We start from the raw sequence: 14198 nt of genomic DNA, 5'->3' as shown, positions 1-14198 counted from the left end.
GCTTCTTTATAGGGTATTATGAGGCTTTACTGAATGTTGACTTATTTGGCTTAGGATGAATATTCTTCTCTAACTTCCCCTAATGGATAATCTGTGGCTTAGCACCTCTTGTGTATGTATCAAAGGCTTTGGATCAGGATGGAAAGCTTAACAGCTGAATTTGAGTAATAGGACTCAAGGAAATCACTGCAATAGGAGGAAAGAAGATGGTGTGGGGATGATCACAGACTGCTGCAAAGGTGAAAGAAGAGGGGTCTGACATTGTGGGCATGAGGTCCTAGAGGACCAAAATAAAAAGGGCTTCCAAGACTCTAAGGGTGTTTGGTGCTTTTCAGCATTTTTGGTTCTGGCTGGTGCTTGCTTTCAGCAAGAAGATGTGGTGAGTCCCATCTAATTTCTGTTGTTTACTTTTACGTAGGAGGATGGAGTGGGTGTAAATAGTGGAGTTTGGGTGTTAACACTAGAATCAATGGAGATAAGGAAGCTGAACTCGGAAAGAAACATTTGGTTTTATTACCATATATGTTGAGGGGACTATATGAATATGTCTTATATAATTCATAAATTCCCTCATTTATCCCTTTTCCAGTCTAGTAGCCTGAAAAAAAATACATTTTTCTGTATTATTGTGATACTTTTATCACTTCATAATTTACTTTTGTAATTTTAGCAGTTTAAATTTTACATATATATTTAAATATATATACACATATATATTTTTTCCCCTCCCCTTTCCCATATGCCTTCTCCTTTTTTCTCCTCTCCTCTCCTCTATACTGATTCCACCTGTGGAAGGAACAAAATGTCAATATGCAGGCATGCAATTTCAACCATTAGGATTTTATTCAACCTTCTAACTGAGCCTAAACTATGAATAAGAATAATGGTTTTTGTTTTTTGTGTTTTTTAATATTCCCTGGGTCAACATAGTCTCTATTCCAGTGGCTCCTAAATTTTTAAATGCCTAAAATTTACCTGTGATGTTTTAAAATCAACACCTTTCTAAAATCAACTATTTTAAGATTCTTACTCAGTAGGTCTGGGACTGGACCTAAAAAGTTGCATTTCTAATAAACACCCAGAATGATTTGATGCAAAAATCCTGTGGGCTACATTTTTTTAAACATTATAAACTCCAAAGGCTTTTATATTTTTTATTTCATACAGTAAAAAACAGATGTTGAAAAGAGGGAAAACAGCTCTACAAGATAGCTTACCAATGTGTAAAGAACTCTTTATGACTCGTTCTAATTATATGTATTCTCCTTTAATTTGCCCATACATTCTTTTTAATCATAAAAATAACTTTTTCATACATTTTCCCCCATCAGATATTATTAGCTTTTTCTCTCAGGCCTGAAAGTACTAAGATTTGCTTACAATGTCCCTTTGCATCTCTGGCTACTTGATGCAATATGGGTGCTAAGGGATCCTTACCTGGAACCCCCATCCCAGGTTCCCAGACCTCCTACCCAGAACAGAATCACTGCATGCCATTTGAGTAATTTTTGCAAAATATGGTTAAACTTGTTTTTATTGTTGTACTTCTATTGTGTCACTCTGTTAAGATTGCAGGGTATCACACAGTTTTTAAATACCAATTTTTTTAAGTTCAAATGTCTGGAGAGGAGTTTGCTCTTTACAGGATTGTGGCTTGTATTTCACTAAAGTATAAGTGGCCTGCACAGTATTAGATATTAAATCCAGGGGTGAGAATGACCCAATTAAGAGAATTCAGAAATCAAAGGTAGCATGATTATTGGATGAACTTGTAAGTTGAAAACAAAGGCCATCTGCTCTACTACATATACAATCAGGTAGGAAATGTTATTTTAAAAAAAAAAAATTAATTTTTATTCTTTTAAAGATTTTATTTATTCATTTGAGACACAGAGATACAGAGAGAGAGAGATTATGAGCAGGGGGAGAGGCAGAGGGAGAGGGAGAAGCAGGCTCCCCGCTGAGCCAGGAGCCCGATGTGGGACTCGATCCCAGGACCCCGGGATCATGACCTGAGCTGAAGGCAGATGCTTAACTGACTGAACCACCCAGGTGGCCCAGGAAATGTTATTTTTAATGCACACCATGTATGTAGCATTTTAATCTCCCAGGTGCAAGTTTTATCAATCAAACACTGTAAGCTAAAATGTAAAATTTGAAAACATTCAACAATGAATTGGTTAATCTTTTGTTTTACAGCATTGTTTTTATTAGGGATTTTTAATAGCTATTTAAAATACTGTTTTCTATGCATATGTCAGGTGTGGATATACCACATTCCCAAATTATACATCATGTTTTTTCAATATTGCTAGTCGAAAGTCATGAACATTAAGCTAAAACCCAAAAATCTCTCAGTGACTAAGTTATTCTCTGCTGTAATTGCATGCTTGTTGTTTATATGATGACTTGTTCTTACACTCGCTAGCTAGATAACCTTAGACAAGTTACTTAAACTCTTTGCCTCGGTTTCCTAATCTTTAAAATTGGTATGATACTAGAATCTGGCTCATAGGGCATTGTAAGGATGATAATACATTTGTTTTTTTAAGGCAGTTAGGAAAGAGCTTGGCATGTGGTAAACATTATATAAGTGTAGCTGGTAATATTAAGATCACTTGAAATAGGGGATTTCAAGTAGCATTTGTGGAGAAGGTAGTGAAAAATATTCTGTCTATCTTGGAGAATGATAAGTATTACTGAAGGTTATTGCTTAACATTTCAGAAATAAAATATGCTCTGATTTTTTTGTTTTAGTTTCCTGAAAGATTATCTCATAGTATGTGGGTTTTTTTCCCTCACTAGTAGCTTAGAGAAATTATTCTAATAACAAGACAGATAAATTACTTAGCGAAATGCCTTAGTGTAGGTTAAGTACCATAGACAGGCTTACGAACAACAGAAATTTATTTCCCACAGTTCTGGAGACTACAAGTCCAAGATCAGGGTGCCAGCATTGTCCAGTTCAGGTGAGGGCCTCTGGGGTTTTGACTGCCATGTTCTCTTGTATCTTCACATACCAGAATGGACAAAAGAGAACTCTCTGGGGTCTCTTTTAGAAGGCCACTAATCCCACCCATAAGGGCTCTATCCACATGGCGCAGTTACCTCCCAAAGCCATCCTAATACACTTCCAAAATACCATCATGTAGGGGGTTAGGATTTCAGCGTGGAAATTTCAGGTGGGGGGGGCCAAAAACACTTGGTCATAACATCAAGTTATCAGCTAATTTTTTTTTCTTTTCTATTATTCCTCTTCATCTGACAATTGAAGCTGTGTTGAAATGCGTATTAATAGCCTCATTAGCTAAATTCTGGAATAAAATAATTTTAGTGAGAGATACATAAATTAATTTGTAAATTTACAGTGATAATTAAAAGAATATTAAAAAAACTTTCTTTGAAATAACTATTTACTAAATTTCAAGGACTGGCATAGTTTGGGCAAAAATATCCATTGATATTTCTCGCATTGCTTGAAAGAGCTATAAAAAAGGTTCGATAATTTCACATATTGCTGAGTTGATTTTGTTTTGCTGAAAGAGAGTTGGCAAGAAATGCCAGCAACAACTACACATACAAAAGTGAATCCACTTGGGTTTGAGTGAACTTCCCATGTAGTTTGCACTTTGTCCACTGGAAAGACTGAAGTGGGACAAAAAATCCAGTAAGACTAACCTTCAGCGTCCAAAACAAAAGCCATAGAAGTGACTGAACAGCAAAAACCTAATAATAACTAACTGTATTGTATGTGATTCTTGATATTCCTGATAAAGTTCTTGCTTGTCCTACACTATACTCATCTTTTCTTAAAGATAAGAACTATGACTACTTCCCTTAAACAGCAAATATATCAAGCATTTTTCATAGTGCCTAGTATTTGTTGACTAAAAAAAAATCTCCAAGAGCAAAATGTACAAACCAGTAAAACAGAGCCATGCAATTGTGCTTATCATTTTAAATACTTTCCTACTAAAACAGATCTACTCATATTTCACCTAGCCATGGACAATGCCAGCTACCTAAATCATGTTGCCCCACAGCTCCTACAAAAACAATGCAGAAAAACTAGAAGACCGAAGGAAATTACACAAAAATAATGTGGTCAAAAGACAGAAAACACCAAAATTACAAATTACCTTCTAAAAAAAAAAAGGCAAAACAAAAAATATCCAATCCCACCAGGTGATCAGATTCCAGCCACAGCCTGAGCCATGAGCATGGGCAGTCTGAGAAAAATGGTGTGCTAAAAAGAAAAATGGATCCAGTGGCAAGCTTAGACTTGCTCTAAAACCATTCTCAGGAAGGAAAAGTCTACCATTGAGTGAAAATACTGAGAGTGAAAATATTGAAAAGCAATTTGAGGTAGCTGACTTCAAAAGGCATAGCTTCTGGGGGAAAAGAGGAAAAATAGAAGTGAGAAGTGTCCTTTGGCAGTTGCCTGAAGAAGAAACGAAGGGAAAGAGGCAAACTTAGGGTCATATAAGAGAACAGAGAACCACAAAAATGAGACCCACAATTCTCTTCATCTCACACACACACACATATCCATTAAAGAAATTGGACTTTCTCTCCACTGACAGAGAGGATGTCACTGAGCTAGGAAACTTGTAAAGCACTCCAATTTTTCAAAATGAATAAACTAAAAAGAAATAAGTCTATAGAAAGTTACTAACAAAGAATATAAAATGAAAATTAAAACATCACAGTTGAAAATTCACCCCAGAAAGGAGAAAAAAAAAAAGCAGAAGAAAACGGTAAGACAAAACTCCAAAAGGATTAAATATATGGATACAAACAACAGACACATAAAAAATTGATTCAGAAATTTAAAAATCTAGGGATGCCTGGGTGGCTCAGTTGGTTAAGCGTCTGACTCTTGATTTTGGCTCAGGTTATGATCTTAGGGTTCTGAGATTTAGTCCCATGTGGGCTCCATGCTCAGAGTGGAGTCTGTTTGAGATTCTTTCCCTCCCTCTGCCCCTCTCCCTCTCTAAAATAAATAAATAAAATCTTAAAAGAAAAGAAATTTAAAAATCTAAAGCACTCTTAACTATAGAGAACAAACAGAGTTGCTGGAGGGGAGATGGGCAGGGGGATGGGCTAAATGGGTGATAGGTATTAAGAAGAGTACTTGTTGTGATGAGCACTGAGTGTTGTATGAGAATCACTAAATTCTACTCCAGAAACCAATATTACACTATATGTTAACTAACTAGACTTTAAACAAAAACTTGAAAAAACAAGAAAAAGTAGGAAAAAATTTAAAGCATTGATTGAACTGAGGAATGAAATGCAAAAAAAAGGAAAAAGACTCTATTAGCAGGCCTGTTTGTACATGACATAGATGAGCAGTTCTGAAATGACTCAAGGAAATATATCACAACTTGTGGAGAAGAAAAGCCAGATTTTCCATTGCCGGAGAAAAGAATTACAAATATGGAAAGGACGAAGACTAAGATGAATATTACTAAGCTAGATTGCAATTGGAGTGTTAGTATAAATCTACGGATTTTAATATATACACAGATACATATAGAAATAGACAAAATGCACATATGCATATTACCTAGCTCTGAAAGATCTTGAAAGCAATGATCCCCCCAGTGCCAATGAGCAAATCTTAACACCCAGATTTTTGTTTCTAAAGACCATTCTCTAGTAAGATTTACACAGGACTTCTTGTATATATAGCTGCTTCCAGGACTAAAGTATGAAAGTATAGGGGCGCCTGGGTGGCTCAGTCGTTAAGCGTCTGCCTTCGGCTCAGGTCATGGTCCCAGGGTCCTGGGATCGAGCCCCGCGTCGGGCTCCCTGCTCTGCGGGAAGCCTGCTTCTCCCTCTCCCACTCCCCCTTCTTGTGTTCCCTCTCTGGCTGTCTTTCTCTCTGTCAAATAAATAAAATCTTGAAAAAAAAAAAGAAAGTACAAAATGCACTTAAAACATTTTATAGCGCTAGGAGGTAAAGACATACTCAGAAAACGATTGGGATATGTCAAATGGATACAAGAGCATTTGCCCAAAGAAAAATATACTGATAATAACAAATTATAATCCATAAAATAAAAATAGGAATCAAAGATTACATACTTATATGATGAAATTAAGTAATAAATGGGAAGAATGGAGAACTCTTACAGTAAAATTCTAAGTAATAAATGTGGAAAGAATCATGAAATTAGAAACATTACCATTTGTTTGCAACCAGAGCAATAATAGTCTCAGGCAAGAAGCTAAAATCAGTGGGCAAAAGTATGATGAGAACAGGATATTTATATAGTTTTCCGTGTTATCTCTTCACAAATGCTTATTAGTTACAAAGGGAAAAATAGTACCTTTATAATGAAGAAAACAATGAAGCTTAACCATGGTTGGAAATGCACATCAGCAGTGGTGGGACAAATCAATTCCAGGTGCCCCCTTATATGATATACTGAGAAGGACACAATATCATATCTGCTGTGTTCTTGGAAAAATTATATAACCTGCATCTAATAATGTGGAACCATTAGTTCAAATCAAAATGAGAGACAGTCTAGAAGATAATTGGCCTGAACTCTTTAATGATATAACATAACGTTAAATCTGATGGACATGAAAACTAAAGGTAATGTGTCATCCTAGATTGGATCCTGGAAGAGGAAAGGATATTAGTGGTACAATGGACAAAATCTGAATAAGATCTGTAGATTAGACAATGCTGCATTTTCAACATTATTTTCCTCCATTGATAATTGTATTTGCCTATATAAAGGAATGTCCTGTGTTTACACCGAATTTATAAATACACTGAAGTATTTAGAGGTAAAGTGGTATTAGATGTAAAATTCAAAACTTGTAAAAATGTAAAAATATAAACAGAGAAATTAGATAGATAATAGATTGACAGATAATATCGAAGAGACCGAGACTGAAAGAGAATGATGAAGCACATGTGAAAAAATGTTAACATTAACAGAATGTAGGCGAAAGGTGTATGAGAATTCTTTGTACTATTTTTGTGCTTCTTTGTACTTTATACTATACTAGTCTGCAATTATTTCAAAGCAAACGTTAAAAATAGATATCCCTAAACTCTTGTTCGGTTCAGCCTTAACCGGAAGCACACAGACTGATAATGAAAGGCTGCAATATCAGAGCTGTAGAGCACATTTCCCATTTGATTACCTCTTTTACCACCACTTGGTGATATGAAGTTTCATGGCCTCGTTGCATAATCATTAGATAATTATTATTTTTTTAAAAATTGACCAAGCTAATAGTACAAACTAGAACTAATCTGAAACTTGTCATAACTAACAAACACTATCTAGCTTGGAATAAAGGAAAGTGAGATCTTCCACAAGATTGGATTATCAGAGGAAAAAAATACTTCAATGGATCTCACTATTTTGGAGCTAAAGCTGGAGAACTGGGACCACAGGGCAGGAGAGAAGAAAGGGGCAGAGAGGAGGTTGCTTCAAGTCCAGTGACGGGAGGCACCATCTTTACCAATTATGGACATTGCCCGCAAACAATGGCCGCATTTACTGGACTGCTGTATGCACGCTTACAGTGCTTGTAATTGAAGATGATTATGGTTAATGACTCCAGTAATGTGCATTTTCAAACCAGCAGGACAATGTAATTTGTATCAGACCTATTCAGTATCTCTTCAGGCATTCTGCCTAGTTTAATCTTAGCCCAGCCCTGGCTGCGGAAGGAGTCTCTGGAAGCTTCACAGCGGGCTCAAATTAAAATCTTCATGGTCTCCCCTATGCCCCAGTCCTTCCAGTATATTCAGAAGTAAACAAAGCTGTCTAAGTCTTCATATCAGCTGGATGGCTCAGGGACTGTCATAGTTTAACGTGACAGGACCAAGAACTTTAGTCCTAAAAACGCTAGGTTTTCGCGTACAGAAAGGAAGCAAAACATCTGGCTGTGAAAATCACTGATGAGGTGTTAACCAACAACAGCTACACTTCTTGGTAAAGAAAAGCTGTTTTACATTTCAATATAGTGTGAAACACAACATTCTGTGGTTTTTCAAAAGACAAAAATAATCAGTTAATACAAAATATGTCCAGTTTCCATTTCTCCAACTATCAAGAGGAAATCCCTTATCAGCAAAATTGTGAAATAAGTTCAGGAATAGATCCTATTTAGAGCCTAGACTATTCATTTAAATCCAGTGCCAGATAAATCTTTAGAACAAGTATTTATTTATTTGTTTGTTTGTTTGTTTGTTTATAGCTAGGAGATTAAGAAGCACAAACATGGCTTCATGCCTTTCTTCTTTTCTTTTTTAGTTTACTGCCATTTTAGGGAAGGGCAAGGGGCAATTTCTAAACACATGCCTGTAATTTTCAGAGACTCTGGTTACAAATACTGAAGGATGACAGAGTGTGTTATACAAATGAGATGGAAAAAATATGTAGAGGGGCCTAAGGCTCAAGATAATTACAATTTTGAAAAAAAGAGTATGCTATTTTGTTCCACTCCTCAGGTTTGTAAGTAGAGGTTTTCTTTCTATGCAACTGAATACAAATCACTATATTTCTGCAGTTTCCAGAAGCAAAAATTTTAAGTCTGAACAATGACATCTGTCAATGGTAACAATAGGATGAAGTTGGAAAACAAGGTGAAAGTGCATGTGTATCCTGGTCTTCGTGCAAGGTAAATGGCACAGAAAATGATTGATTTGTGAAAAGAACAGCAATGTTTGGTGGCAAAGTGGTTATAAGCAGCAGGAAAATGTGCATAACTCAGCTGATTATGCTACCCTGAGATTTTTCATACACAAGTATTTCACATTTTATTTTATTTTTAGATTGCTTATAAATCAAACTGTTTTGCTCTCAAATGTTTACCCATATGTCATGAAGTTTAAAGTTTATGACATACACCTTGCCTCATATTGTAGATTATGTCATTCAGTTTGTAACAAATAGCTTTGAATGTGAAAGTGCAGCTGTTTGATTGTAAATGGCATGAGCTAAATTGACTATAAATGACCTCATGTTGTCTAGCATGGAAATACTGTCATTTCTTGTGTGAAAAGTAATAAAAAAAAAAAGCATTTGGTATAAAGACTCATTGGTAAGTTTCAGGATTTAGCAGTTCTATGAATTGACTAAAAGAAATCTCCAACACAAGCAAATAAAATATTAGGATAGGTGCTTTTCAGTTTTCTTTCTGTATCACATTCTTAGGAAAATTATTTAAAAGAGTAAAAGGACATTATAATGATATTATAATGCAGGGTAAAATACGTAATTGCTGAACTGGGAGTAATACAGTTTATCTATGTGATCTGTGAGACAGAATTCTATCAAACTCTTGGAAACAATCAGGACGGTATGGTTATAGTTCTTCTAGTACCTCTTCTAACAACTCCCTAATCTCCTTCCAGCATCTGACGGCTGTTCCATTTTGACTCATCTTTATGGTGTTGGTGGCCAGTACTCTGGATAAGCTTATTCACAATCTGGAATGCTAAAGATTACATATCCCAGGCTTCCTTGCGGTTAGGGCTCTGTGCGTTATTAGGGATTTCCAGGTCAATGTGTCCATATAGGAATTGGAAGGGAAATGTTTTTCTGACAAACATGGCCATAAAGGCATTTCATTTTTCTTTCCTTTATCAGCTACGGCATAGACTCTGGCTTTGTGGAGTTGACTATAAGCAGCAGTAGTAGGATTTTTGCTGAAGCAGCCTGAGTTGTAAGGGCGGTATTTCTCTGGCTTTCTTGCTTCTAAATTAAAATGTCCTTTAATACACCAATTTCTGCTTAAACTAGCTAGGTTGGGCCCTGTAGTCTGAACAGAAGAAACCCAATTAATAAAATGTGGAACTGGGAAAAGTTTACTTCCATATGCTTGAATTGTGTTATTCACCTGCATATCACATTTCATACTTGAGTAACATTAATGTCACCACCCCTCTCAGCAGTGAAAGGGGGTGGACCTTCTTTGTCTTTATAGCTTTTTTTTTTAATTTCTTTTTTATCTACAGGAATTTTACCTATGCCTGCCCTGCTCAATGATTTATATATTATTTCAAGTGTCCCTGGTCACAAGAGTTTTTTGTGCCAGAAATTTCTACTATGATATAATCCCTTGGAGTGACACATTTTTACAAATATATGGCTGAATCACAGTAGCAACTATGTCCCATCAAAGTATCTGCTCTCCTGGGCAGTGGTCAGCTTCAGAAACATTCAAATCAAAAGCCTGCGCATTTTTATCATAGTTAATTGGGAGCTGAGTTTTTGTAGAATTATGTTGCATCTCAAAACCTCCGCTTTCACCAAGTTAATGCACACTCCCTTAAATCACTGTCTTGTATTCTAGAGGAAGGGGAGGGGATCTTCTATGTGCCTCTTCTAGTTCTTGCTGGATCATACATGGTTCATCCCTTCACTGGCTCCAATATTTCTTAAACTTCTCTTTTCTCTAACATTCCCTAACAGCTGTCTTTTTCCTTAAAGACTTATTTTAAAATACTTACATGTATACAATTTTTCCTCTGACCTTTTTAGATTTTACAAAATTTTCTAGACCTGCGAATAGCCCTTCAAATACTGACCACTGCTAGGTAAACATTATGATCCACCATTTGAAAACATTCTGTGCAAACCGTACAATGTTCAATATCAACTGGTATGCATGTGTCCTGTTGCTATTTAATGTTTTGCTGAAGCAGAGGCAAAACCATGCAAGGCTTGCCTTTTATTATTGATTTTATGAGAAGTCATCATGAGATTCCAGGTATGGAGCCTCTTTCTACAGATCATGCCCGCTCTTTTCAAATGCTCTTGGGTTATCATGAGGAATAACATGCTTAAACTCCTTGACAATCTTCAGGATCAAAAATAATTGCAATAGGTCAGAGAAGAGGCAGTCACCCCTTGGTCTTTTCGTGATATGTGGCATTCTGGGCCCTTGAAATAAGTGAATTGAAATGTTACCTATATTAAGAACATCGTAAGAGTGGATTTTGGGGATGCATGGGATTGAAGAGGCCAACCTACCTCTGTCACGCTTCCAAGTGATTCTAATACAAGATGAAAGGCCAGCCTGGCTAGCTGAAACTTCTGTTTCCCAAATATTTGGTACTGGTACTGTTATCTCCCCCATTTACAGCATGTCATGTTTTATATGATGTGGTGGCACACAATGACAGTAAAAATGACACCAAACACTTATAGTAAGACTTACTTGGAAATTTCCAATCTATCAGAAAACAAGAAAAATATTGCTCCTTTTTTTTTTTCTTTCTCAGATGTTTTTACTCTAAAAGAGGACCAAAAAAAAAAAAAGGAGTTTTAACTCACCAGTAATTCCTTGGCTATTTGCTTACTATTACTTCTTCACATAGCACTCCATTAAAATAATCTCGTTAAATATAGAATAAGAGTAAATTGCAACAACATTTTTCTCTTAGAAAATTATTATTTTTCCCTAATGGTGGCTGGTAATGTTTCTCTGCTTGACACTTTGCACAGAGCATTCTGTAAAAAGACACTTTTTAATGGACACTTTGAGGCCTACATTCAGTTTATTGTTTGAATGGCCAGGGAAGAATAGAAAGCTATTCTTTTTAAAAATAAGTTCCTTTATGGGAAAGAGTGTGACTTGGTCTCAGATTTAATTATCCATGTCATGTTTATACTTTGAAATATATACCTTTTTATAGTTGTGTATTCATATCAAATCCATACAGTGAGAGTTTAGATAGATAATATAGCTATATATCTATATATAGAGATACATCTTTTTAGGTAATAGATTTTTTTTTTCTTAACCTAAATCAGACCCAGTAACATATTTTAAAGCACAAAGAAAGTGTTGTGGTAGTTAGATTTTTCAATATTAAGGAGTTTTGTCAATTTTGGAATCTCAGTATACCTTAGATTATCTGAATTAAGAAACAGATTTTTAGCTCTGCTTATAACTGTGGTAAAAAACATTACCTTTTTTTTTTTTACGTATTTTCAAGAGAAAATTAGAATTTTTTAACCATCTTGGACATAAATTTTATGGGTAGCCATAAGTAAATCAGAAACATAGATTTTCTTTTTATTTAAAGAAGAAAGGCTGGTAGCTTAGTGTCTGAAGTGGTTGATGAAATTTGTTTTTCATTGTCAAGACTGATGTAAGTAAATTGACAAAAACTCCGGAATACAAAAATAGTTACTGATAGAGTGTATATTATCAGAGAAACAGAACCAACAGTAGGGTGAGTGTGTGTGTGTATACCGAGAGTGGAGGGAGGCTTTAAAGAATTGGCCCTTACAATTATGATTGTGGGAACTGGCAAGTCCAAAATCTGCAGGGCAACCTAGTAGGTTGAAGAGGCAGGGAAGAGTTGATGTTGCAGCTCCAGTCCAAAAGCACTGGCTACAAAATTGCCTCTTTCTTGGGAGACCTTAGGTTTTTCCTCTGGAGACCTTCAACTGATTGGATGAGGCCCAACCACATTATGAAGAGTAACCTGCTTTACTCAAAGTCTACTGGTTTAAATCTTAATCTAATTTAAAAATGACATTGACAATAACAACTAAACTGCTTTTTTTTTTCCTTCCCTTCCCCTACCTTTCCAACTAAACTGCTTCTTAATCAAATATTTGAGTATTGTGGTCTAGCCAAGTTGGCATATAAAATTAACTGTCACATGTGGCATTAGGATTCTGTGTTCTCCAAGAATTAGAATTATTTCACCAATCTCTTATCAACTCTGGAGTAATATGAATATACTTTAATTCTTTTTTTCCATCCTCTTAAAAATTACGTCACTTTAATTTCCTCTTATTTTCAGTTTATCCTTCCTCATGTCTTTTTCATTTTATTCAGCACTTGCACTCACACTACACCAATTCATGCTGATTTTCTTGATTTAATTGCTTTTCATGAGAAGGGAAATAAGAAAAAAAAAAAAATCCCATGATCTTTTCAAAGATTTTGAATCTCTCATTCCAGTTGACTTCTACTCAATAGCAGGAAACTTAATCCCTGCTTCTAGCCCCTTTGAGGTAATTTTTTTATGTACATTTGTGTGTGTGTGTGTGTGTGTTCTCTCTAAATTAAATAGATATCTTTTTCCAATGTAAAGTAGAAGACAGAAATTTTTAGAGCTCAGAGAATTTAAAGTAATAATTACATATGTGACTATCAAAGCATTGCTGAGCTAATTATTAACCTTCCAAGCAGAGACTAAGGTAGGCTGAGGTAAAAATTCAGGGAACCAGGATATAGGGCTCAAAATAGTTACATGTTATAGTCATACAAAGGATAGATTCTCTGTAAGGTAAGATGGATGTCACAGTCCTTGCTCTTTGTATCACTAATATGCATTACTGTCTGAAACAAGGCACTGTGTTGGAAAGGACCTGTAGAGGTTATCCAGTGAATCCTACTACCTCCATTCTGTACTATGTCTACTGACAATGTGCCCCTGAAAGCAGATGTTTAGGAAAATATTAACTTTTATGTTTTAGGACAGTGCATTCTACTGCTTGTTGAATCTCAGAAAACGCTTTATAATGTCTAAGTAGAATTCTGATGTAGAAAATAACAGTTCTCTGCCTAAAAGTATTCCATATGGAAACCAATGGCGGTTGATCTTTTATTAATCATGTTACATTTTTCAGACTACTGTTTCAAGTGTTTTTACAAGGCCACTAAAGCCTCAGAGCAAAAGGAAAATGTGGTTGTCAAGGTACATTCCTGGGCGGGAGGCCAGAGGGGCAACCAGGTAACCCAAGCTAGACATTTTGTGATGATATGTGACATCATCTAAACCATTCATCTTCCTTTTCTTTGTGCTTTGCTCATTTTCTAGTCATTGCCTGACATTTATTACATTTTTCTCCCTCACTTATCTATATTTAGCCCAAAGCCCCCTTGAACAGGTCTTCCAGGTCTGGTAAAAATAATTTTTCCTATCCTCATGAGATGAACTCCACTCCTGGCTATGAGCTCATATTTTTGACATGTAATTCCATTATCCAGGAATCAAGATCCTGTTTATTGATACCATCTGCACAGTCCATTGTTCGCATCTTAGATCTTTCTTTCTCAGGTGCTAACTCTTGGGAAGACAGTATGATGACAGCACCATCTGTGTTCTCAAGTCTTTCATCTTCTGACCCAAGAAGGTCTAGTTCTTAAAGTGTTTTTCATCTAGACACAGGTCAGCAGGAGTGCTAGGTGGAGAA

The sequence above is a fragment of the Phoca vitulina genome, unplaced genomic scaffold, assembly GCF_004348235.1.
Source record: "Phoca vitulina isolate PV1807 unplaced genomic scaffold, GSC_HSeal_1.0 scaffold24, whole genome shotgun sequence".
NCBI lineage: Eukaryota > Metazoa > Chordata > Mammalia > Carnivora > Phocidae > Phoca > Phoca vitulina.
Note: the sequence above shows the minus strand (reverse complement) of the source record.